Genomic DNA, 24860 nt, shown 5'->3' with positions numbered 1-24860 from the left:
CAAGATTGGCTCTAGAGATACCTGAAAAGAAGGGGGGAATGAAAGGAGCCGGGCACATTCCTCAGCCCCGGGCTCAAAACAGACAAGCCCAGTACAAACACATCCCATCCTCCCATCCCACCACATATCGCCATATATCTCTCAAACTTCCTGAGCCCAGTACAAACACATCCCATCCTCCCATCCCACCACATATCACCATATATCTCTCAAACTTCCTGAGCCCAGTACAAACACCACCTGGAAAGTCTCCGATAAGGAGACAGCAGTTCAAAGTTTTACTGAAAGCGCAGGAACCAAAAGAATTCCTTTGTTCCCCTGTAACTTTCAGGCTATAAAAAAGCAAGCGCTCGCATTGTTCGGGGCCCTCTTGTATGTTGTGGAATGGAGGGACCAGGTTCGAACTTATAGTAAAGATCCTTGCCGCTTGGCTTTGACTCTGGACTCTGGTGGTCTTCTTTGGGGAACAAACGGTCAGGGTATAACAGAAGCAGAGTATAAAAGTTTGGAAAATTTGGAGCCTGAGGATGCAAAAGGAAAGAAAAGCCTATTTTCTGGGGAGAAATTCAAGCCTGTTGCAGAAATTTCCATAAGCAACAAGGAGCTGAATGTTAATAACCAAGACAATGGGGAACATGTCTCCAGGACATTAACAGACCTTCATGACAGCTCCTCCCGTCACAGATCTGGAGGCCTAGGAAGGATAGTGGTCTCCTGGGCTGGGTTCAGGGCCCTCCCTGCTGTGTGCAGCCTTGCAACTTAGTACCTTACACCCTAGCCACTCCAGCCATGGCTGAAAGGAGCCAATGTATAGTTCAGGCCATTGCTTCAGAGGGTGCAAGCCCCATGCCTTGGCAGCTTCCACGTGGTGTTAGGCCTGCAGGTGTGCAGAAGTCAAGAACTGAGGTTTGGGAACCTCCGCCTAGATTTCAGAGGATGTATGGAAACACCTGGATGTCCAGGCAAAAGAATGCTGCAGGGGTGGAGCCTCATGGAGAACCTCTGCTAGAGCAGTGCAGAAAGAAAATGTGGAGTCGAGACCCCACACAGAGTCCCTACTGGGACACTGCCTAGTGGAGCTGTGAGAAGAGTACTGCCATCCTCTAGACCCCAGAATGATATATCCACCAAAAGTTTGCACCATGTACCTGGAAAAGCCACAGACACTCAATAACAGCCCATGAAAGCAGCCAGGATGGGGGCTGTACCCTGCAAAGCCAAAGGGCAGAGCTGCCCAAGGAAGCTGGCTCATGCATCAGTGTGACCTGGATGTGAGACATGGAGTCAAAGGAGATCATTTTGGAACTTTAAGGTGCAGTGAGTGCCCTAGTAGATTTTATACTTTCATGGGGCTTGTAGCACCTTTGTTTTGGCCAATTTCTCCCATTTGGAACAGGTGTATTTACCCAGTGTCTGCACCCCCATTGTATCTAGGAAGTAACTAACTTGCTTTTGATTTTACAGACTCATAGGTGGAAGAGACTTGCTTTGTCTCAGATGAGACTTTGGACTTGGACATTTGAGTTAATGCTGGAATGAGTTAAGACTTTGGTGGACTGTTGGGTAGGCATGATTGTGTTTTGAAATTTTTGAAATTTAAGGGGACCAGGGGGTACAATGACATGGTTTGGCTGTGTCCCCACCCAAATCTCATCTTGTTATTCCCATAATCTCCACATGTCGTGGGAGGGACCTGGTGGGAGGTAATTGAATCATGGGGACAGTTACCTCCATGCTGTTCTCATGATAGTGAGTGAGTTCTCACAAGATCTGATGGTTTTATAAGGAACTTTTTCCCCTTTTGCTCGTCACTTCTCCTTGCTGCCGCTTTGCAAAGAAGGACACGTTTGCTTCCCTTTCTGCAATGATTGTAAGTTTCCTGAGTCCTCTCCAGCCATGCTGAACTGTGAGTCAATTAAACCTGTTTCCTTTATAAATTACCCAGTTTCATGTATGTCCTTATGGCAGCATAAAAAGGAACTAATAGAGTAGACAAAAAGGAACAGAGAAATGGAAGAAGGAAAAAATACAAGTGAACGTACTCACAGTTCTTTTCTTGAAAGTGCTCAAAGTAGTGTTAGAGAGACAAACCTTAGACATGTGAAAATGTCTTATATTACAAAGCAGTATATAATAAATGGCCCAGATATTGAGTACCATCTGAACTCAGGAGACATCATAGGTAAAGTCAGATGTGGGGTGTGTATTCAAGTTTTTTGTTTGTTTTTGTTTTGGGGTGTTTTATTTAGCAGCATTCATCAGATTTAAATTTGATGAGGAGAATCATCACATATGCATAAAAATCACTGTTTTTTCAAAAGCACATTGATCTTCTTATAAAACAAGAAATCCTTAAGTAATGCATATAATCATTATCTAGTCATTTTTAGTTCTAGGATTTTTTTATGTTAGGTTTTCTTAATTCATGGCATATTTTTGATTGAAGCAACAAAATTCCAAAGTAGGATTTTGCTTAGGCCAGTGGTTTTCAAATTTTAGAGTGCCCAAGAATTACACGGAGAAATATGAAGCATGATGGAAGTCCTGGGCCCCACACTAGTCCATCTCAACTAGCATCTCTAGGGTAGAACCAGAGAATTTGCCTCTTAAATATTCATCCCTCAAGTAATTCCTGTACAAGTGGTGTGTGGAGAACATGGCCTTAGGCCTTTGTTGTCATGAAAACTGAACTTGTTTAATGGTAAAGACATTATAATTTTATTTAAAAATACTTTGCCAGGAGCAGTAGCTCACACCTGTAAACCCAGCACTTTGGGAGGTCCAGGTGGGCAGACTGCCTGAGCCCAGGAGTTTGAGACCACCCTGGACAACGTGGTAAAACCTGTCTCTACAAAAAATACAAAAACTAGCTTGGCACGGTGACAGTCACCCATACTCCCAGCTACTTGGGGAGCTGAGGGAGGAGGATTGCTTGGGCCTAACAAGTTGAGGCTGCAGTGAGCCAACATCGCACCACTGCACTCCAGCCTGGGCAACAGAGCAATACAGTTTCTTTTGCTGTATCCACAAAACAAACAAACAAACAAACCTCTAGAGAGTAAATAAATGTAAATATCTCAAAAACCATTGATCATGGTTTGGCATTTTTTTGTTTTTGTTTTCATTTTGGGTTTGGGTTCATTTTTTTGTTTTGGGGGATTTTTTTGCTGATTTTTTTCCAAGTCTGTATTTATTCCAGTATGTTCCAGATACTACTCACCTTCCAAGATTGCAAGTTTTTTGTCTTCAACTGACAATTCATACATTAATTTAAGGGAGAACTACGACTTGCTTAACATCATCTGCCTTTTTTTTTAAGATTTGTCAATGCATTAACTATGCCTTTAAAAATTGGAAAGCTTACACATACAGCAACTCTTCTATGAAGTTGCAGAAAGGTTAAATGTTGTTTTATTTTGAAGCCAATTTTATAATCTTGAAAAATCAAACTACTTCTTAAATACACACAGTATCGTGAATTCAAAATGTCTCCCTGATCTGTATTTGGTACCCCAAGTTGATGACAGGGTCCACTGATCACTATTATCAATGAGTGTGCCAGCCACCAATAGACAGCGCAGTATTAAAGACCTTAAAATTTTTTATTCTTCCTACTCTCTGAGAAAATGTTTCCAATAGAAGGACATTTACAATCATCAGGCTAGCAAGTCTTGATCACTGGACTGAATTATACTATTAGTGTATATAATGTCAAATATGCCTTTGCAGATGCTCACAAACAAAATATCCATTCCTTTAGCCCTCCCCTCTAAAAAACACCATATTTATATTGTTATGTGAAAAGATTTGGAGCCATGCTGATAAAAGCTAATTAACTGAGCACTTACTATTTACCAGGCACTATGATAAGCACTTCAAATTCCAATATCAATTTATCATCATGACAGCCTGTGACAGAGGTTTCATTATCATTCTCATTTTACAAATTAGAAAACTGGTGATTAACTGGCTGAGATCTAACAGTTATTAAGTAACAGAGATGAGGTTTGAATTTGTGATCATCTGACTTCAACTCCTGTGTTACAAGTTTTCCTCCAAATTATCAGATTCTGCTGAAGTGGAATGAGCACTGGGCTGAGATCCAAGAGATAAAAATGTTCTTGTCTCAGCTGTGATACAAAGTAACTGGGTAGTTTTGACCATGATATTTACCCTCTTTGGGTTTCCGTTTCCTCTTCTATAAAGAGTGGTAATTGGACTAGTAGATGAATAATAAAATTGCTTCCAACACTAATGTACCATGATTTAAGAGCAGCAAGTTTGCACAAAAAGAGGAATAGAAAGACAATGGGAGCCATCTGGATGTGAAAATGATGAATGGCAAAAGCTTTTGGAGGGGACAGTCTCCGATTAGCATTCAGTGCCTTGGGGCCCACACACCACATTGCCAGTCTCCTGCAAATTGCCTGCAGCTGCACTGACCTAGAGGCCTCTTAGACTGCAGAACCCTTAACAAATTGTTCAAGGTATTTAGCCTTGGGTTTCCCTAAGAACCCACCTAACCCATAAAAATTAGAGATCTTGTAATTTTGCCAACTTTGCTGGTAGAAGTGTAACAAAGTCTTTTTGTCAGAATTAAATTATCCCTTCATTCCAGATAGCAAGAATGCCTTTGCAAATTCTTTCTCGAGTAGCTGACAGTAGAGGATTTTCACATCAGCCAAAAAAAAAAAAAAAACCATCTAAAGAAACAATCATAATGATATCATGATGGAAGAAAAGTTGTGTTAATCTCGTGAGCTATGTGTCTGTATCCACTTTTATAGGACCATGTTCAAAAATTCACAACCTTAATCCATAATGCCTAAGATTTCTACAGATTTTTAGGGATTTATATTCTCATTATTACTACTTACTCTTATTTAGAAATCCTTCTTAAGTCTCAATCTCACTCATGCTAGCCGTCTATTATTTTCTTTCTACCCTATGGGAACCCAAATGACTTCCAAAGTATGATTCCCACAGGGCAGTGCTGGTGATGACAAAAGAGGATCTCATCATAGCATACAGAGCAAACAGTCCTAAATCTAGTATTATAAATCCCTGTTCTTAAAATTTCAAAGCCATCTTTGCCATTGAGAATTTTTCAATGGCTATATTTTGTCTTGAAGTCCTGGCATCTCTCATCGTGTTGCTTGGCCCTCTCTTCATCTCCCTGGACCCTTGGGATACTCTCTCAAAGTCATATATCCAAAATGGTTTTATGCAGAAATGCTGGCTAGTTCTCTTGTATTATCCTTCCAGACCATGTCCAGTGCCTATTTCTTCATACCCAAAAAGAACTCTACCACTGACATGCCAATTTACAGTAAATTACTTTTAACTACATTGTCTGCTACCCAATCTTTGTACAATTACGTTACTGGAATATAAGTGGGATCTTTATGGCCCACTCTCAGCACAGTGTATTATTCAAACAAACAAAATGGAATCCTGATTCTGACTCTTCAAGTTAACTAAGAGATTTGATTTAAAACAAAATAATACTTCACTGCTTCACACTGATAGTGGCAGGAGGCAGACAAATGCCTAGGCAGATAGGAGTGGTCCTCAGTGAAACCCCACCTTCAAACCAAAGACAGTGTAAAGCCTGAAAGCCAAGCTACGAGTCTTGAATAAATCCGTGGACCAGATTAAGAGCCTCTCTTCCCATTTGGCATGCTTTCCTATCATTGATCCCCACCTCTTCACCTATTTACATATACTTACCCTTCCCTAATTTTTTTTAACACTGTTGTGTCCATCTTTGAGTGGTGCCTTTGTTTTAGCCTTTTTTGCATACTCACAAACCAATCAGCATGCACTCACCCACTCTGAGCCAATAAAAGCCCTGGGCTCAGCCACACTTAGAGACTGCTCACCTTTGGGCATCCGACTTCAGAGAGGAGGCTGCCCTCTTGGATCCCCTCCCCACTGACAGCTGTCACTCAATAAAACTCCCTTCATACTTCAGTTGTCAGTGTACTCTCATTATTCTTGGATGTGGGACAAGAACTCAGGACCTGCTGAATGTGGGTACAAAGAAAGACTGGAACACTGTAGCCCTCTGCCCTTCACTGGCAGAGGGCAGCTGCCCCACATGATGGGAAGCCGCGGTGAGGTGGAAGCAGCAGCAGGGCCAGTCCCCAGAGCTACAAGCTGGAGTGAGACAATGGGACGAAAAGAGCTGTTGGCATGCTGTAACACCCTCTATAGGGATTTGGGGTCACTGGCATCCCTGTTCAGGTGCCACTGTGTTCTCCTCATCCAGATACCAGTGCCCAAGGCAAAAACAGGTCACGTACACCCAGCCCAACTGCGGGCTGAGCGCATATCCTGCAGCAAGTGTTAGATACGGGCAGGAGTGCAAGCCAAGTGCTTCCTGGGGGGCCAAGTGGGTAGGATACCTCCTGCGGTAAGCCTGGGCCAGAGTGAGGCCTGCGCAGGGGTGTCACTAGCCACAGAGGTCTCCAGATGGAAAAGCAGCTCTGAGAGAAATCCTGTATCAACACCTTAAAATTCTTCTTCTCCCATTTCTCTCCACTGCCAACCTTCATGTTAACTGCTCAAAACTGTTCTCCCCATTCTTCACTCTTCATTTTTGAAAAAAAATATATTACCCAATAGGCTTATCTTCACAGACACTCCTATTTTCTCATTCCCCTCCAGAACCCCCTTTTGTAGTGGCATAATACTTTTTGTTAATTTTTTGGCATTTTTAAATTTTGCAATACCTCTCAGCCCATTTTGAAATAAACCACTCCTCATTCTTAGTTCATTCATTGGTCTAATCAACATAACAGGTAAATGGAGAGATAGCATGGGTAGGAACAAAATTTTCATCAAGTAGTGGAAAAGAAAATAGCAGTGTGAGTACTTATGTATTTTTTTTTTTGTCCTTTTTACAAATAAACATTTTTGAATGAATGGAAAAACCAAAACAAATGAATTGCAGTAGACTCATGCAGTGACAATTGTCATGTCTGGAGTTCTTAGGACTTACAGAGAGAACATGGCAGAAATAAATTAAAAGTTCTTTTTGACATAATAAAAGACACCTTGAAAAGAGATTTAACTTGAGAACTGTACCTGGAAAATGACAGCTGTGAATTGATTTGAATGCAGCAACATATATTAAAGGAAACCAAAAACTATTTACTACACATACAAAAGAATCTTCTGTAGATCTAGGCAACATTCAGACAACAGAACAAAACAGAACCTAGTATAAAGAAGTCCAGTCCAACTGAGTATTGACATTAAAATCCATATGTAAGAAAGCTCCTTAACCAGTTAAAGTTTATTGATTGCAAACAAAATAAATGATCCTGACTAATTTAAACAGAATAGAATATCACTGTAAAAAATATGAAGGAATGCAAAGAATAGAGAGAAAGATTTCAATCTGGCTCTCCCTCCCCTGCTGGAAATGCTTAAATAAATTTCTTCTAACTATAATTAAAATCAAGACCAAACCATCAACACTGCCTACAAATTGTGGATGACCTGGCTCCTTCTTCCCACTCCAGCAGTTTATTCTACCTCTCTCTCCATGTTGCACTCACACTGGCCACTTTGTGGTTCCTTATCTATCATTGTCCCCTAGCCACAGGGCCTTTGCACATGTCCTTCCCTCTTTCTAGATGCTTTTCCCTCCTACCTCTCCCACTTAGTTGCAACTAGTTCTCATCTCCTCATCCTACAGGCAAAAGATAAAGCTGCACTTCTCAGGTTAATGAGTTTGGGTGTTGATATCTACCTAAAACTCTAAATAAAACAACAAAACAAAATTATTAACTCCAACAGGGAACAAAAAGTACAATAAAAGAAAAACAATTATTGTATACCACATGACTAAGGCATGAATAGTATTTACAGACATCAGTCATATTGCTGAACACTGAATTTTCTGACCAAAATTATGATATAACTCTGCTGGGTGTGAGGTGTTGGTGCAGGAGAACAGGACAGTAATTACAAGTATTATTGGACTACTAGATGAATAATAAAATTGCTTTTATTTCAGGGGGAAGCAGGGAGGGGGTGGTCAGGAAGTGGAGGGGGAGAAAGCTAAATCTCTTCTTCCACAGTGGAAAGGTCTCAAAAGTGTGCCCTAAACTGAAAAAAAAGAGCTGTAAGAGTTCAGTCTTTGCAGCTGGAGGATCACAGATAGGGGAAAGTAGAAAATAGGGTATAAAGATGCTGCTGTCTTTAAAATAAATCTTAAGAAATTATTGATTCTTAAAGCCAGGTATACATATAATTTTATTTTTAAAATGATACTATTTTCTAAAAGCTAAAGGGAAATTAAAATAGGAAAGAAACAAGAAAGGCAGGAGAGAGGTTAATGCATGTTGTCAAAACTTGTGCATCTGCTAGAGATGGGCCAACAATTTGACCATGACTAATAATGTACTTTCTGATAAAACTTTTAGGCAAAAACTTATTATCAAAGAAATAGAAATCTTGGTTGTGCGTGTTGGCTCATGCCTGTAATCCCAGCACTTTTGGAGGCCAATGAGGGCAGATCACTTGAGGTCAGGAGTTCGAGAACAGCCTGGCCAACATAGTGAAACTCTCTCTCTAATAAAATACAAAAATTGCTCTTTCCAGCCAGCGCCAAGTGATGGGTATCTCTCGGGACAACTGGCACAAGCGCGGTAAAACCGGGGGCAGGAGAAAGCCCTAACACAAGAAGCGGAAGTATGAGTTGGGGCGCCTGGCTGCCAACACCAAGATTGGCCCCCGCTGCATCCACACAGTCCGTGTGCAGGGAGGTAACAAGAAATACCGTGACCTGAGGCTGGATGTAGGGAATTTCTCCTGGGGCTCAGAGTGTTGTACTCGTAAAACAAGGATCATCGATGTTGTCTACAATGCATCTAATAATGAGCTGGTCCGTACCAAGACCCTGGTGAAGAACTGCATCGTGCTCATCGACAGCACACGGTACCGACAGTGGTACGAGTCCCACTACGCGCTGCCCCTGGGCCGCAAGAAGGGAGCCAAGCTGACTCCTGAGGAAGAAGAGATTTTAAACAAAAAACTATCTACAAAAATTCAGAAGAAATATGATGAAAGGAAAAAGAATACCAAAATCAGCAGTCTCCTGGAGGAGCAGTTCCAGTAGGGCAAGCTTCTTGCGTGCATTGCTTCCAGGCCGGGACAGTGTGGCCCAGCAGATGGCTATGTGCTATAGGGCAAAGAGTTGGAGTTCTATCTTAGGAAAATCAAGGCCCAAAAAGGCAAATAAATCGTTTTGTCTTCACCCGTGTAATAAAGGTGTTTATTGTTCTGTTCCCACAAAAAAAAAAAAAAAAAAAAAAAAAAAAAAACGAAAATTAGCCAGACATGGTGGCTCATGACTATAATCCACACCACTCTGGAGCCTGAGGTGGGAGGATTGCTTGAGCCCAAAAGGCGGAGGTTGCAGTGAGCCAAGATTGCAACACTCTACTCCTGTCTGGGTGACAGAGTCAGACCCTGTCTGGAAAAAAAAGAAAAGAAATATAAATTTCTATGATTGCAATTAGCACCTTGTGTCTAATAATGTGTTCTCATTTGAAATTGTTTATTGACAAACCACTGGTAGAGTTTCCAGAAGTGGTAGGTCTCCAGGGAAGGCTTACCTAAAACAATTTCTTCCCCTAAATGCATCAGGACCACAAGTGACATTTTTTCCAAGATGAAAAATTATGTTTAATGGCCCATGTACGTTGTAAGACAATTATTTCTGACATGGAAAACAACAAGAAAGTCATGTGGAGAAGCAAAGAAACCATATGCTCAGGAATTAGGAGAACTGAACTTTGGATTTTTCTAGAGTTTGGATGTTTGACCCCTTCAAACCTCATATTGAAACTTGATCCCCAATGTTGGAGGTGGATCCTAATGGGAGGTGTTTAGGTCATGGGGGTGAAACACTCGTGTGTTGACACCCTCCCTTGGGGGTGAGTGAGTTTTTTCTCTATTAGCTCCCCCAGAGCTGGTTGTTAAAAAGAGCCTGGCACCTCTCCTCTCTCTTGCTTCTTCTCTTGTCATGTGACCTCTGTGATCTTTTCTTACATGGGCGCCCCTTCACCTTCTACCAAGAGTGGAAGCAGACTGAGGCCCTCAACAGAAGCAGATGTCAGTGCCATGCTTCTTGTATAGCCTGCAGAACTGTAAGCCAAATAAACCTCTTTTCTTTGTGAACTGCCCTGCCCCAGATATTCCTTTATAGCAACATTATATGGACTAAAACAGATCTGTATTGTCCAAAACACTAGTCATTTGTCACATGTGGTTACTGAGTATCTACAATGCTGTTAGTCTAAATTAAAATGTGCTGTAAACATGAAATATACAAAGGATTACTAGAAAATTGAAAATCACATCTGTAGTTTGTATTATATTTCTGTTGGACAAATACTGCTTGTTCTGAGTTCTGTCATTAGTGGTTGCATGGTAGTGATATGCATATGAGCCATTTAACTTTATTGGGCCTTGATTTTCTTAAGTAGAAAATTGGTTGGGGGGGGGCAGTTAGATAGATGGCCTCCAAAGCCCCTTTTCATTCAGAAATGTTACAAAGAATCCTAAGGTGTGACACAAATTAATGACTTGAAAAGCCAGCAGATTGTTCCTTCGAATATCTCACCTCCACCATGGTGAGCTTCCCTCCCTGCCCCTGTCAACCCTAGTCAGACATCTTTACCAAATGCTGTTCTCACCAGTCACTACTCTATATCCTGTGCTGAATGCTTTACAAGTATTTTATTATGGGCCGGGCGCGGTGGCTCACACCTGTAATCCCAGCACTTTGGGAGGCCAAGACGGGCGGATCACGAGGTCAGGAGATCGAGATCATCCTAGCTAACACGGTGAAACCCCGTCTCTAAAAAATACAAAAAGCTAGCCGGGCGAGGTGGCGGGCGCCTGTAGTCCCAGCTGCTCGGGAGGCTGAGGCAGGAGAATGGCGTGAACCCGGGAGGCGGAGCTTGCAGTGAGCTGAGATCCGGCCACTGCACTCCAGCCCGGGTGACAGAGAGAGACTCCGTCTCAAAAAAAACAAACAAAAAAAACAAGTATTTTATTACGTACTTATCCCTGCGCTATGAAATCAGTAGTATTACACTGTTTCACAGATGAGGAAACTGAAACCTGAAAATGTTAGCTGACTTTGAAAGGCTTCAGAGCCAGGATTTGGAGGAGTCAGGATCCATATTCCTCTGAATCCAAAACCTGAGCTCCTTATCAGTGTGCTCTGCTTTTCTTTACAGAAGCCAAATTGGTTTTCCTCTGGAACCTAAACTATATTACCAACTTTTTGAGTCAGTACAACTCTTTTGTCTTGTTTTTCATCTCTGGATCCTCAGCACATAAAAAGGATGATTAATAAGCAGTACAGTATGATTAATACAGGATGATTAATAAATAGGACCATAATATTATGAATTTCTGTGTCAGTTGGTTTAAAATTAAGATGACATTTAAGGTATGCCTGTAAAATAATGTGACACTGTTGGGTTTTTAAGAATATATATACATATCAGCCATATCTAGAATGCAGTACATAAATGACCATCATCTACTTCAGAGGAGAAACTTTGAACAGTTATTTCAACATTGTTTTCTTAGTGTTTTTTAATCCTCTTTATAAATTGTCTTCCGAGCCAAGAACACATTTTCTTTGAACGTCTGAGACACAAATTTCATCTCTTCTTTCATGTATTGTTTATGTGAGGCCAAAGAAAAAGATGTCAAAAGTACTTAAGAGCCAAGTTGGAGAGTCTCCTAACAGACTACAGTGAGCCAAATTTGAGGAGCAAAAAAATAATAATAATAGTATCTGATTAAAATATAGCAGATATTTTTAAAAATATTTTTAAAAACCCATTGGTCATCACCAGAATTTGCTGGGTCATCAAGCCATTACTATAAAAAACAACAAATATATGGAATGTATTGAGCATTTAATTCCACTTTTCTGCATAAGTTATATTTCAGTATAACCAACTGTTGCTGAGGAAAAGGTCTTGTATGCAGAACATTTCTAGCAAATAAATGCAAAAGGAATGATAAAATAAAATCACCATTTGCAATCCCTAATAAAATAATGGGTCAAGGCAATAATCATCATAGATGCTAAAACCATCAGGTAAAATTTGATGAGAAACGTTAAAAAGAAGAAATCATGCTGACTGCATTTGAAAGTGGAATATCCAAAATTATGTTTCACCTCATGTGATGCAATAAAAAGTACAAAGCATTTGTTTTTTAAAAAAAGAAAGAAAGCTGAGTTTAATCAAGGCTTCAGAATTCTAACTTCCCATTTACAAGATGTATAAAGGCTAGAAAAAAGTTAAACAACACAACACTAGAAGAAACCAATCAGTCATATCTAGGACGCAGCGCATCCTGAAGGACAATAAGCTTGGTGTATTCAATAGATGATGTTCTTTAACAAAAATTTTAAATGGGTGAGAGTGGCATCAGCAAGACGGCAGAAAGGAGTTCTCTGGCTCCACTCCCTCCTCCACAGATGCCCAACTTGCAACTATCCAAGGGCAAAAATACCTTTATGAATATCCCAGAACTCCAGAGTGAAGCAGAGACATCCCCTTCAACTGCACAACTGAGAAAACCCAAGATAAAAGGTCCTCCCCAGGTCAGGAGGCAACTATAGGTTAGCAGTTACCTGCAGAAGGAGCATCTGGTCCCTCTGAACCCCAGCAGCTAAGAGATGATCCAACTAAGACCAGGACAGGCGGCAACTGCAGGTTAGTGAGTACCCACCTGACCCTGCCCAACTTCAAATGCAAGTCTCAGTGCTCTGCTAAAGCCTGACCTAGGCCAGGAGGCAAGCCTACATATACATATATCTGTGGAGCATAGCCTCTGGCCCTACCCAACTCATGTGGCCAAGCAGCAACCTCAGAGGCCTCATCCAGCCTGGGAACCCAGCATCCAAACCCGCCCAACTAGATTCAAAACAACAGTACTGTCCAACCAGGGAAGAAACCTGTAATCCTGCCTGACCAAAGATGATTGCAAAACTCTGCCTGATGGCAGCATCCATCCAGTGGTCTCACCAGACCATGGAGCACAGCCAGCACTACCCATTTGACCACAGAGAGCAGGAAGCCACCTAGCCCATCTAGAGAGCCTGATACCAAAACCTGCCTTTCCCAGGTTTGCTACCAGCTCGCCCATCCAGGATTCTAGGCCAGACTAAATAGTAAAGATCTACCACCATCAAAGCATGCCTGCAAAGGCTGGAAAAAGTAGCTATCTCCTCAAATGTATAGGCATCAATGTAAGAACACAAAGATTATTATAAATCAAGGAAATATGATACCACCAAAAGAAACTAATAAACTTCAATAATTGACCCAGAAGAAAAGAAAAGCTATATAATGATTGACAAAGAATTTAGAATAATCCTTTTAAAGTTCAGGGAACTCCTAAAAATATTAATAGAAAACTAAATGAAATTTGGAAAACTCAATGCATAAAAAATGAGTCTGACAAAGAAATATAACAAAAAATAGAAAACCTAGAGATAAAAAATACAATAACTAAATGGAAAATTTTCCATAGAAACCTTCAACAGCAGAGTGATCAAATAGAAGAAACAATGAGTGAGCTAAAAAATAGGACATCTGAAATTATTCAACTAGAATAGCAAAAAGAAAAAAGAATGAAAAAAATAAAGAGGGCCCATGGTAATCATGAGACACCATTAAGGGAACTCACTTTCATATAATAGAAATTGAGGAGAAGAAGACAGAGAGAAAAAAAACCTACAAACCATATTTAAGTACATAATGGCTGAAATTTTCCCAAATCTGGGGCAAGACAGCAACATCCAGGTACAGGGAGCTCAGATCACCAACCAAATTCAAACCTAAGAGGAGTTCACCACAGCACGTTGTAATCAAATTTTTAAAAATTTAAGATAAAGAATACAGAAAGCAGCAAAAGATAAGAAGCATATCATATTCAAAAAGGTCTAATACACCTTTCAGCAGATTTCTCAGCAAAAACTTTGCAGGCCAGAGAAGAATGGAGAGATACATCCAAAGTGCTGGGGAAAACAACTGCCAATCAAGGATATTTTAGCCAGCAAAACTATCCAGAATTAAGTGATAAATAAAATCTTTCCCAGGAAAACAAAACCTAACACAGTTCATCATCATGAGGCCTGTGCTATAGGAATTGCTAAAGTACTTTTTAGGCTGAAATAAAAGCTAATTAATAACAAAAAGACACACAAAAGTAAAAAAATTCAATAATATAAGTAATACATAGTCATATTCAGCATTCTCAAATACTGTTACAGTGATGTGGAAAGCATTTGTATCCCTACTATGTGAGTTAAAAGACAAAAGTTTTAAAAACAACTGTATCTACAATAAATGATTCAAGAATACAATTTATCAAACAAAGGTAAATCTTGATATCAAAATTATAAAAAATGGGAGGGGAGCATATAAGTGTAGAGTTTCTGTATGTGAGTAAACTTAAGTTGTTATCAGCCTAAAGTAGCCTGTTATAAGGATAAGACGTTTTATGTAAACCTCATGGTAGCCACAAAGCAAAAACCTGTAGTAGTTGTGCAAAATACAAAAAGAAAGGATTGAAATTGAAAGCATACCACCACAGAAAACCATAAAACTGTTCCTGAACCAAACTGAGGGTCAGGCTGCTATTTCTTGTGGCTCAATAACGAGATGCAGATGAACTGAGGAGGAAGAGTTTTATTTCTGTAACTGGTTATAGGGACAAGACCTGGAAAATATCACCAGACCAACTCAAAATTACAAAGTCTTCCAGAGCTTATATACCTCCTAAGCTGTATGTCCACGTGTAAGCGTGGATTCATCTAAAGACATAAGTGATTAACTTCTTTTAATCTATAACTAAGATCTGAGTCCTGAAGACCTTCCTCTGGAGCCTCAGCAAATTTCCTGATGGGTAAATTTACTCAGTATATTTACTAAATGGGTCCGAGTGCTGACGTGATTACCCTTATCTTGTCTCCTGCTAAATCATGGAGGTTTGGGGAGTTTCTACAGACTGCCAATAAAACTTGTTGCATCTTAAACAGATCCTGTTAAGAATTGCTTTATTTTGTCATCCTTTAAGGCCCAGAAAAGGCCTAGGCAAAACTCTTAGTGAGCTTCTATTACATTCCAGCCTTTGTATCAGGGCACTGGCCCTTTCAGCTTCTAATATTTAACTTAGTCACTCAGTCAGTGCTGAAACAGTTGTTATGGAGTTCTGTGTTGTAGTGAGACCTGGCCTGTCGCAAAACCGCAAAGACAGCAAGAGAGGAAGAAAGAAACAAAAGACATGCAAAACAGTCTAACACATTACTCACAATAGCCAAGACAGGGAATCAGCCTAAGTGTCCATTAACAAATGAATGGATACAGAAAATCAGGCATATGTACACAACGGAATACTATTCAGCCTTAAAAAACGAAAATTCTGTCATCTGTGACAACATGAACGAATTCAGGGGACATTAAGCCAAGTGAAATAAGCTACACACAGAAAACAAATATCACATGATCAACTTAGATGGGGAATCAAATAGCTGAATTCATAGAAGCACAGAGTAGGATGATGCTTACCAGAGGTTGGCCCAGGGTGAAAGGGGGCAGGGGAAGGGGGTGTAGCAAGTTGGTGAGGGAGAAAATGGAGAATTGTTGATCAAAGGGTACAAACTTTTAGATAGGGAAGAGAAATAGGTTGCAAGATCTGTTGCACAGCAGAGTAACTATAATCAATAATAATGTATTAGCTGGGCATGGTGGCTCACGCCTGTAATCCCAGCACTTTGGGAGGCTGAGGCGGGTGGATCACAAGGTCAGGAGATCGAGACCAAGGTGAAATCCCATCTCTACTAAAAATACAAAAAAAACTAGCCAGGCGCGGTGGCGGGCGCCTGTAGTCCCAGCTACTCGGGAGGCTGAGGCAGGAGAACGGCGTGAACCCGGGAGGTGGGGCTTGCAGTGAGCCGAGATTGTGCCACTGCACTCCAGCCTGGGTGACAGAGCGAGACTCCGTCTCAAAAAAATAAATAAATAAAAATGATGTATTATATATTTCAAAATTACTAAGAGAGTACATTTCAAATGTCTCACCACAAAAAAAGGATAGGTAAGCAAGGTGATGAATATGTTGATTAGCTTGATTTAATCATGCCACATTGTATACAGATATCGTAACATGACACTGTACCTTATAAATGTATAAATAGATTTGTCAATAACATTGACAAAATAAATGAGAAAATATAACAAAATTAAAAGAGACTTATAGATTAAAAGGGTTAAGAATATAAATGCCAAATGCAATGTGAACACCTTGTTTGGACACTGATTCAAACAAACGTAACTTTCAAAAAGTGTTTTTGAAGTAATTAAGGAAATGGAATATGAACTGGGTATAAAATAATGTTAAGACAGTATTGTTCATTTTGCTAGTAAGGTAACGGCAGTGTGATTGTGTTTTTTAAAATGTCCTTATATGTCAGGGATGCATAATAAACTAGTAACATAAGTCAGATGACAGGATATTAGAGACTCTAAAATATAAAATATACCAGCAAAATTTAACACTACCACCAGCAATAGTAGCAATGGTAGTTGTAGTGGAGATGAAAAATAAAGCAAACAAAATATTTATAGTGTGGAAACTGTAAAACATGTATATTAAGGTTCACTTTCTTTTTCTCTCTACTTCTGTAATGTTTGAAAATTTCCATAATAACAAATAATTTAAGCCTCAAATCATTTGGAAGCATGTCTCATGAGTTAGGTGGTGATTAAAATGTGTTATTCTATTTTGGTCAAAAACAATGCCTGTCCCTACTATAATAAGCAGTTTTCCTGTGTGTTATTGAAGGCAATTTCAGAAGAGAAGAACTGGGTTTGAATTATCATTCTGGGTGATCTTGGCCACTATGTCTCTGCATACCTTGTTTTCCTTATAGGTTAACTAAGAAAGTTAAATTATTGGATCACCAAAGTCTTTTCCAGCACATTTCTAGAGCTGTTTTACTTAACGACAGATTATTAGATAAGGGAATAGCTTTTTATGGCCATAATAATCCTTTGAATATGTAAGTATTCATTTTCAAAATAATTTTTTAAAACAGCTTCATTACCTGTAATGACTATATTTAATATTTGACCACAGCAATTATACAAGGTCAGAAATATTCAAAACCAATTAATTCCATGAACAACAGTATATGAGAAAACTGCTTCAATTTATTGTATTCTAGTCAGAGTGAACCTATAATGCCTAGAAATTCTTACCTGCTAATAGTTATCTAATTCTGATTGTCTGCATGACTCAGGTCGCCAGACAATAGCTTAATTTACTACAGTGAATAGACTGCTTACTCTGTTACATCTCAAAGATTCTCTAAAACACATATCTGGTACTGAATAAATTAAAAGAAACAATTTGGAGGATTTCTACTTTTCAACCAGTTATACTGATGATGTATAGTGTCCTTAACCTTGTGAATCAGATATTTGGCAGTGAATTAAACTAGCCATTATACCCCATTTTCCAAACACACAGAGGTGAAGTGAAGCTATCGGGATAATCCATTATTGGGTTTGGTTTTTTATATGATTTGGCTGTGTCCCCACCCAAATCTCATCTTGAATTGTAGTTCCCATAATTCCCATGTGTTGTGGGAGGGACCCAGTGGGGAGCAGTTGAATCATGGAGGCGGTTTCCTCCATATTGTTCTCATGGTAGTAAATAAGTCTTATAAGATCTGATGGTTTTATAAGGGGAAACCCCTTTCGCTTGGTTCTCATTCTCTCTCTTGCCTGCTGCCATGTAAGACATGCCTTTCACCTTCCACCATGATTGTGAGGCCTCCCCAGATGTGAAACTGTGAGTCCATTAAACCTCTTTTTCCTTATAAATTACCAAGTCTCAGGTATGTCTTTATCAGCAATGTGAAAACAAACTAATACAGTTTTTCTGTTTTGTTTTTATTTTTTCATTCTCTTGCTACCCTTTTTTGCCACAATTCCATTCTATACTTCATCAGTTCCTAGGAACTTTTCCAATGTAGTCAAACAAATCACTCCTTAAGAGTAATGTTTCTATACCCTTTCTCTTGATAATTTTACTTAATTCAATAGCTAAAATACCACTGGCATAATTTGATTCTTAAACTATTTTTATAATGCACAGCTATTGTTAGTATCTGGTGTTGTCCTTTTTACTTAAGCTGATTATTAAACTAGAAGTCACTGTTTTTAAACACGGGAGGAAATATAACTTGCAATCAGTAAAGTAATTAAATATTTGTATTGGGATATGGCAAATGTAATTAACCTCAACTCTAAATAGATTTAAACCTAAAATATTTGTGTAATTAACTTAAAAAATAAAATTGCAATTATCTGACTCAATTACTCAATATGAGTACTTTTCCCGCTTAATTGCAAATAATGAACTAACCTGTCAATAATTGTACACATTAAAACATGTCAGATCTGGAAGAGAATAGAATTTGATGCTGAAGTTTTTAACTTTTTAGAAGTATCTCTGTTTTCTTGCTCCGACTTAGGAAGAACATAATCACATTTGGATTTAGAATTTTGAGAAAGTTTAGGCAATTGCCTTTTATTTAAGCCCTTTCAAGGTAAAACTATTTATTGTGTTGAGGAAATTAGAGGTCTGATGAATTTGAAACAAAGCATTGCTTTTGAATTCCTTCATGAATTTCACATCAGAGTATAAAATTCCTACTAGATAATCTTGCATTTAAATGTGTAAACTTTCCTTGAAATAAACTTCCCGATACAAGCGATCATTATCACTTTCAAAAGCCCTTTGGGACACAGCTTGAAATTTTTTTATACTTTAATTGCTCAACCAAAAAAATATATACTTCAGCCTCCAGCAGGCCACCACATTGTGTATCTTCAAGCAACATCATGGCATTCGGTGCCTAGAAATGATGTTCCTGGGGCTGTGCTGCAAGGCTGTGTGAAGTGCTCCACTTCAGGCCAACATATGTTCCATTTAATCAAAATGCTCTACCAAGAGGCAACACTCAATAGGTATTTGTTAATTCACTAGTAGTTCTTGTAGCAGTAGATTATTTGAATGTTGGTGGAATATTAGAAGACTCAGATACCAGAATTTCTTTTTTTTTTCTTTTTTTTGAGACGGAGTCTGGCTCTGTCGCCCAGGCTGGAGTGCAGTGGCCGGATCTCAGCTCACTGCAAGCTCCGCCTCCCGGGTTCACGCCATTCTCCTGCCTCAGCCTCCAGAGTAGCTGGCACTACAGGCGCCCGCCACCTCGCCCGGCTAGTTTTTTTTGTATTTTTTTTTTTTTAGTAGAGATGGGGTTTCACTGTGTTAGCCAGGATGGTCTCAATCTCCTGACCTCGTGATCCGCCTGTCTCGGCCTCCCAAAGTGCTGGGATAACAGGCTTGAGCCACTGCGCCCGGCCTAAGTACAAAGTGAGTAGATATTTGACAATCTTTGAATTCATTTGTTAGGGGAAGATTACTAAACGAGATTTGTAATTCAAATCCACAGTGTGAGAGTAGGCATTGACCACGCAAATAAAATAACTACCAAAATTCTGTTTTGCCCTTGGAGAAAGACCTAATTAATAACCACTTCAATGTCTAGCACAAAATAAAGCTTTCTATAAGTGCCTTCTTCTTAACAAAATATTGTCATAGACCTCTTAATCTTTTCTTTCCCTTTTCAGCAATAATTTGGTATTATTATCAATATTGGCATTTTTTATGATGATTATACATTGGATTCGGAGACATCCAATAGCTTAACCAGGTCACTGCAAGTGGTAGCCCCAAAACTGATATCCATGCCTTCTAATTCCAAGACTTGAGTACACTCTATCCCAAACCTCAAATTCTATTTGAGCCAGTCTTTAATTCTATAACCTGATTTCCAGTCACTTGAAAGTAAGAGCACAATGAAAAGAAAACTAGGTTACTTAAAATAATTGTGATAAAGAAAACTGCCAAAAATAAAGATATGCAAGTCTTTTTTCCCACCTACTGATTTGAAAGTTTATAAAATGAAGGGTATGAAACAAGGAGCCTCCAGGTTGGCTTTCTCATTAACAAACTTTTTCCCCTTCAGTGACTGGCAACAGTTTGTGGAGAAACAGAATAGTAGAACTGGAAGCATTCTTTAGAGTTGAAATTTATTCCAAAAACCTGAGTTCTCACCTCTAGGTCCCCCTTAAACTCCTCTACCCTTCACCTTCTCAGATCTCCTCCTGGGCTGAGATTCCCAAGCCACAGCCTTCCGTAAGGAGGGGTTGTAGCACGTGGGAGCTCGAAGAAGGCACAGGGCTGTGGCCGGATGTGCCAGCAGGTTGGTGTTTAGGAAAAGAGGAGGCTGAGGGAAAGCACTGTTTTCCCAGGGAGCAGGCACCAGCCCTGGTTCCTAGATTCCTCTTCCCTAAGTCCCTCCTGGCAACCCTTCAGTTTAGCACCCTCTTTATTCTCAGATCCTCCCACTCTCTAGATTTCATCCCTTCCATCCCTGGGCCCAAACTCTTTTTCAAAAGAAGTGCCAGAAAGCGCAGCTCTGTCTGCCCCTCCCCTGTTCCCACAAACTCTTTCCCTCTTTTTTCCTGAACCCCCCAGCCTGAGAACCGCATCCTCTGCCCTGGCCTCTCTACAGACTGCACCTTATTCTCTCCTGGCCATTGCCTTCACCACTGGCATGCATTCCTCATATACTTACCTCAGTTAAAAGGAAAGAGAATGAGAGAGAGCCTTTTAAAAAAATATTAGCTTAGAAATAAACAAATATTAAGCCACATCTATAATAATGGGATATGACCAAAAAATGAAAGATATGTATATAACTGAAGTCAGGAAACACTGAACTAATCTGTCGTCTTTGGAAAAACTGAAAGCTAGTGATGCTACAGGAATTGCTCAAAGTCACAAAAGGGATTAGTACCAGAGGCTGAGCTATCCTTAGCATTTTTGCAGTGTGTCTCTGAAAGCAGAGATGCATTCAGAATAGCTGTGTTTATTCCACACAAGAAGACATAGCATGCCTATTATAAAGAGGCCCAGTTTCCCACTCATTTGGACATACTTTAATGTCCTTTGTTTAAAGACTTCCTAGCTTCTATTCCCCCATTTTCAATCACAGCTTCAAACCGTAGAAAAGCTACTTGTTAAAAATTTGGGGAAAGACCCCAGGGACACAGGCAGGTGAACAACACATACTGGGGCCTGTCACGGGGTGCAGTGGGAGGAAGAGCATCAGGAAAAATAGCTAATGCATGCTGGGCTTAACACATAGGTGATTGGTTGATAGGTGCAGCAAACCTCTGTGGCACACGTTTACCTGTGTAACAAACTTGCACATCATGTACATGTACCCCAGAATTTAAAATAAAATTAAATTAAATTTAAAAAAAAGATTTGGGGAAAGAAATGTGGCTAGCAAAATATTACCTTCAGTAGGCCCTATTAGTATCTTTTGAATTTATCGGTATAAACACACACAACACACATACACAATAGCACACACAACACACACACACACACACGACTCAGAGAGTTACCTCGTTGATAGATTTAAGTAAGAAAAGAAAACTGCATCTTTTTTCTTGTGGTGAGAAAACTGAATTGGGGACTAAATCATAATGGGGCTCTTCAAAAATGCTGAACAACAATATTTGAAATTTTTACACAGACCTCCAAATGCTGCAGTCATTCCACTGTAAAAATTTAGTCAATTTTTTTTTCTAAGAAAGAAAGTAAAGATAATAAAGACCTGTTACCTAATTCTGGGCTGAGGCTGAATCACTGTGTAAACACACTTCAACTACCGGCCTGCTTTCTCAAGGGTGAATCAATTGCTTTGAACAATGAATGTAGTGAGTTCTTTCAAATTTTATCCTGCAGAATAGTACCACTCATCATTGTTCTGTGAAAGCATGAATATAAAGAGTCAATATCTTCTGGGTTTGTTGGCTATCTTCTGTTTTGGAATTTGAATTTGTCCAGCAGGCCTATAAAAATGAGCAACAAAGAGAAAAGGAGAGTTCGCATGATGTCATGAAGGCACAAACAACAAGGAACTCGGAGACCTGGATTCCCTCTGTGGCCAAAACCACATAAAATTCCAAAAGCAATGGAAAAAGAAAATTTACACACTTATTCACACACAAAAAAAAATGCAATGAACTAGCCAGGTGCAGTGGTTCATGCCCGTAATCCCAGCACTTTGGTAAGCCAAGGTGGGGGGATCACCTGAGGTCAGGAGTTCGCGACCAGCCTGGCCAACATGGTGAAACCCCGTCTCTACTAAAAATTTAAAAATTTGCTGGACATGGTAGCAGGTGCCTGTAATCTCAGCTACTCGGGAGGCTGAGGCAGGAGGATCGCTTGAACTCAGGAGGCGAAGGTTGAAGGGAGCTAAGACCACGCCATTGCTCTCCAGTCTGGGTGACAGAGCAAGACTCCGTCTCAAAAAAAAAATGCAATGAACTAATTTCACAGCTTTTCTTTTTCAACAAAACTCTGCTTTCAGGAAAAAACTAGAGCACTACTGTTCCACTGTCCCCTCAATCACTTAGTAACCAGCCTTAAGCAACTCATTTAAGTTTTATCAACTGCCGCTTCTCCCCATGCACTTGTAAAATAAGAGTGTGCTACTATTACCTACTGTTCATATGAGAATTAGATGAGATAATACATCTAAAGCATTTAGCAATATGCCTGGCATGAAGTAAGATCTAAAAAAAGATGGCTATTATTTTGACTATATGACAATGACGTGTTGCTGAAAGATAGCTTGAAAATTACTCAAATTAGCTTATGTGTGGTAAGAAATAAAGGGAAAGATAAAAAGGTTTAAAAGTAATAATAATAAACAAGGAACAACATTCCCCTTTCTTTAGGATTTTGTTGAACAATGATTCCAGGTTTAGAAATAGTCCGTAGCTAACGCCAAAGAGTGTTTTCTTAACTATTCTCATGAAACTCAATCATTCCTCATACTCATGAACCCTTTATTGACCTAGGTAGACTAGGGTTACCAACTTTGGCAAATAAATATTCTGGAGGCCCAATTATATTTGAATTTCAGGTAAACAATGACTTTTTTAGTATAAGTACAGTATTCCATTAAATAGCTGAAACATATCTTTACTAAAAAAATTATTAGTTATATGTCTGAAATGCAAATATAATTGGGCATCTTGTATTTTATCTGAGAATCCCAATGAACACCTGGACTCCAAAAACCAGGAAAATCTAGATGGTGCACCCAGAGCAACCCTCAAAGACCACAAGCGTGAGCCTGGTGGCTGATGAGAATATTTTTTTAAATTAGAGTATCACATATACCTTCACTGGCTTGAGTGAGTTTTTTCCCTTGCAATCCAAAGGCTTGACTGCCAAAACACGTGTCTGTTTCAGTTTTTCTGTCTTAAAAGATGGAGGCGTGATACTCATAAGGCTCTTGTAAAGAGAAAATAGAAACTAAATGTGAAAGCACTTTATAAACTAGGTTTTGGGGACTTCCGGGTAAAAATACTAGATTGAACACATGCTCCCTCCAGAAACCCTGCTAAAATAACAGGATAGAAATTGTTTAAGGCATGAACCCAAAAGGAAAGAGAACAAAACCCAAAAGGACAGAGAGGATCCACCAGCAACAGCGACCCTTCTAAGGAGTCAGGCAGGTGAGTGAAGCTGTCTTGGACTTTTTAGACCAGACCAGCTAAATACCATGGAGTGACCATCAAATAAGAGGTGAAGAGGAGCAAGCTCCCAGCTAAGTTCTATTCAAACCTTTAACCAAGAAGATGATGAGCTATAATAAAATAGTAGTTGTCTTAACCCATTAATTTTGGGTGAATTATTACACCACACTGGAACCCATAATGGAAGACAGAATGGAATTGGTGTCATTAAGATACAGGGCTATGTAGGACACAGGTGGAGACCCATTGTTAACTAAACAAATTAGAGAAGAATTCACAAAGAAAGTGGTATCTCAGCTGGTCTTAAAGGATAAATAGGCTGGGTGCAGTGGCTCACACCTGTAATCCCAACACTTTTGGAGGCCAAGGCAGGAGGATCACTTGAGGTCAGGAGTTCAGGACCAGCCTGATCAATATAGTGAAACCCTGTTTCTGCTAAAAATATAAAAATTAGCCAGGCATGGTGGCGGGTGCCTGTAGTCCCAGCTACTCAGGAGGCTAAGACAGGAGAATTGCTCGAACCCAAGAGGCGGAGGTTGCGGTGAGCCAAGATCGCACCACTGCACTCTAGCCTGGGCGACAGAGGGAGTCTCATCTCAAAAAAATAAAATAAAATAAAATAAAATAAAATAAAATAAAATAAAATAAAAAGATAAATAGAAAACAAGAAAAACCTCAGGCAGTGTATAGCACAAGCTTAAAGAACTTCTCTTTTTCAGAGAGGTTTGGAGAGTCCCAGATACTGTCTAAAGATCCCCCAAATTATGGACAGGTCCAAGAATAAACTGAGAAGCCAAATCCCAGGTGGTAGTGGGAAAGAAGAGTAACTGCACTGAAAATACTAGCTTTGGCTGGGCGCAGTGGCTCATGCCTGTAATCCCAGCACTTTGGGAGGCCGAATTGGCCAGATCACCCAGGTCAGGAGTTCAAGACAAGCCTGGCCAACATGGCGAAACCCTGTCTCTACTAAAAATACAGAAATTAGCTAGATGCAGTGGCGTGCACCTGTAGTCTCAGCTACTTGGGATGCTGAGGCTGGAGAATCATTTGAACCCAGGAGGCAGAGGTTGCAGTGAGCTGAGACCACACCACTGCACTCCAGCCTGGGCGACA

General features: G+C 39.8%; 1 protein-coding gene and 1 pseudogene across 5 annotated transcripts in view; one reads left to right on the top strand and one right to left on the bottom strand.

The window, feature by feature from the left end:
• Positions 1-24860, bottom strand: part of NELL1 (neural EGFL like 1) — a 960090-nt gene that overhangs the window by 205092 nt on the left and 730138 nt on the right. The gene's annotated exons all lie outside the window — the stretch shown is intronic.
• LOC116269810 lies at positions 8627-9302 on the top strand (annotated as a pseudogene). Its single transcript, XR_004177648.1, has one exon. The product of XR_004177648.1 is annotated as a 40S ribosomal protein S8 pseudogene (transcript).

This window comes from Papio anubis, chromosome 12, assembly GCF_008728515.1.
Source record: "Papio anubis isolate 15944 chromosome 12, Panubis1.0, whole genome shotgun sequence".
Taxonomy (NCBI): Eukaryota; Metazoa; Chordata; class Mammalia; order Primates; family Cercopithecidae; genus Papio; species Papio anubis.
The sequence above is the reverse complement of the archived record's forward strand: the minus strand, read 5'-3'. Positions and strand labels throughout refer to the sequence as shown.